Genomic DNA, 3215 nt, shown 5'->3' with positions numbered 1-3215 from the left:
GATTTAAAGGATACTTAAGATGTAGAGCAACAGGACTAAGAGGCTGATAAATGTGAAGTGAGAGGAAAGTCAAGGATGACTCCTAGATTTCTGGCTGGAGCTGGGTTGCACAGTGGGGCCATTTTCCGAGGTGGGGAACACTGATGGAGCAAGTTTGATAAGGCAAGAGCAGTTTGGGGGTTTGTTGGGTTTGAGGAGCCTAAGAAGTATCTAAGTGAAGATGTCTAGCAGGCAGGTAAATGGATTACAAGTTGAATTTCAGGAGAGAAGTGTACATGTGAAGTGCGTCAATCAGTCATTGACCTTGGTAGTGAATGGGAGAGCCTAGCAAGTATGTACAGGCTGAAGAGAAGAGGGCTTATGAGACAAAACCCTGAGAAGCTACAGCAAGTAAAGGAGAAACTGGCAAATAAGAGAGAGATCAAGCTGGGTGTGGTGGCATGTACCTACAGTCTCAGCTTCTCAGGAGGCTGAGGTGGGAGCATTGTTTACGCCTAGGAATTCAAGGCCGCAGTGAGCTATGATGGTGTCAGCCTGGGTGACAGACCCTGTCAAAAAAAAAAAAGTGATTTCAGAGAAAACTAGAAAGAGTGGTTTGAGAAGGAGGGTTTCATGTTGCTAAGAGGCCTAATAAAATAGAAACTACTAGTGATCTTAATGAGAATGTTTTGTGAAGTAGTTGGGGCAGAATCTAGATTAAATTGGGTAGAAAAGTAGGAAGGAAGTGAGGAACTGTGATTAACCACAGATACTTCAGAGCTGGCTGTGAAGCAAAAGGCCAATATCTAGAGGAAGACATGGGGTCATGTTTCTATTTATTTTTAAAGATGGGGGAGGCCAGGTGCCATGGCTCATGTCTGTGATCCTAGCACTTTGGGTGGCCGAGGCAGGTGGATTGCCTGAGCTCAGGAGTTTGAGGTCAGCCTGGGCAGCATGGTGAAACCTTGCCTCTACTAAATACAAAAAATTAGCTGGGCATGGCGGTGTGCGCCTGTAGTCCCTGGTACTTGGGAGGCTGACGCAGGAGAATTGCTTGAACTTGGGAGGTGGAGATTGCAGTGAGTGGAAACTGCAGTGAGCCGAGATTGTGCCACTGCACTCCAGCCTGGGTGACACAGTGAGACTCCATTCCCTTCTACCAAAAAAAAAAAAAAAAAAAAAAAAAAAATTGGCTGGGCATGGTGGCTCATGTCTGTAATCCCAGAGCTTTGGGAGGCTGAGTCAGGCAGATCACGTGAGGTCACGAGTTTGAGACCAGCCTGGTCAACATGGCAAAACTCCGCCTCTACTAAAAATACAAAAATTAGCTGGGTGTGGTGGCGCCTGCCTGTAATACCAGCTACTCGGGAGGCTGAGGTAGAAGAATCACTTGAACCTGGGAGGCAGAGGTTACAGTGAGCCGAGATAGTGCCATTGCACTCCCACCTGGGAGACAGAGCGAGACTCCATCTCAAAAAATAAAAATAAAATAAAATAAAATAAAATAAAAAACAGTAAAGGTGGGGGAGATTTTACACACTTAAATGCTGATGGAAAGGAGGCAGTAGAGAGAAGCTGATGGTGATGATGTGTGTAATGAAATTGTTTGCAGGATATCCCTGTGCACAGATGGAGGGATTAGCCTTAGTCTGAGGTCCCTCTGTAACAGAAGAAGGCACCAAGATGGGCACAGATATAGGTAGGCTTGTAGACCTGGCGTCAGGGAAGTTGAAGGAGTTCATGTCTGACAGCTTCTATTTTCTCTCTAAAGTAGGAGTGAGGGTGGAGGTGAGCATTGTCCAGGTTTGAGGAATGAAGACTGAGATAGCAGCTGTGGGGAGCTGGAGCAGGAGCTGGCTAGGGAAGCAAAGCCTAGTATAGAAAACCTTGCCTGAGCCTGCATCATGGAGAAAGGGTTTTCTTCTAAATACAAGTTGCTTGGTTTTGGTACATGGAGGACAAAGATCCAGGAAACAGCCTTTGTCTTTTAATGCAAACTACAGGTTCTAAGATTTTTTCCAGAGTAATGATAACTCTTCCCTATTACTGACACTGAAGATGACTATCACTTTGTTTGACACTCTGAGATGTTAATTTTTCCCTACATAAGAAAATTTAAGTGTATTCAGAACTTGATTTTTCCACCGAGCGTGGTGGTTCACACCTCTAATCCCAGCACTTTGGGAGGCCGAGGCGGGCAGATCACTTGAGGCCTGGAGTTCAAGACCAGCCTGGCCAACATGGAGAAACCCCATCTCTACTGAAAATACAAAAATTAGCTGGGCGTGGTGGCAGGCACCTGTAGTCCCAGCTACTTGGGAGGCTGAGGCAGGAGAATTGGTTGAGCCCTGGAGGCGGATGTTGCAGTGAGCTGAGATCACACCACTACACTCCAGCCTGGGTGATAGAGTGAGACTCCATCTCAAAGTGGAATTTCAGCCTCATAGTGGAACTTAGTGACCAATTTTCCCACTATTGTGCAGAGCATCTTTGCTTAGTCCCATTTACTTGATGCAATTCCTTTAAGCCCTCTTTTTTGGAGATTCCCCAGGCTGCTGCTCTTGTTCAACTTCCCATCTTTCATATACATGGAATATGAAAGGTGATTTAACACAGGACGTACAATGTAGGGTTTTTCTTTCTTTTTTTTTTTTTTTTTTGAGATGGAGTCTTGCTGCGTCGCCCAGGCTGGAGTGCAGTGGCAGGATCTCAGCTCACTGCAAGCTCCACCTCCCGGGTTCACGCCATTTTCCTGCCTCGGCCTCCTGAGTAGCTGGGACTAGAAGGCGCCCACCACCACGCCCGGCTAATTTCCTTTTGTATTTTTAGTAGAGACAGGGTTTCACCGTGTTAGCCAGGCTGGTCTCAATCTCCTGACCTCGTGATCTGCCCACTTCGCCTCCCAAAGTGCTGGGATTACAGGCGTGAGCCACCGTGCCCGGCCAATGTAGGGCTTTTAAGGTGCCCTACACCAGCAGAGCAGTATAAGGAGCTGATCCAAATATGACAATATATAAAACGAAGCCAGTTATTATATAGGTCCTGCTGCCTAGCAGTTAATTCAGATGACAATTTCTCACTATTAGTTTATGTAACATACCAGCTGAATATATGAAGTTTAGAAACTGAGGCTAGACTACATTTAACATGTTCAAACGTGGAGTTCTTGCCATTTTCTAGGACAGGGAGAAAGGAATAGGTGGAAAAAGTGTGAGACGAGATGGAGGCCATGTGAC

The sequence above is a fragment of the Macaca thibetana genome, chromosome 7 (genome assembly GCF_024542745.1).
Source record: "Macaca thibetana thibetana isolate TM-01 chromosome 7, ASM2454274v1, whole genome shotgun sequence".
NCBI lineage: Eukaryota > Metazoa > Chordata > Mammalia > Primates > Cercopithecidae > Macaca > Macaca thibetana.
This window is presented reverse-complemented; position numbering follows the sequence as displayed.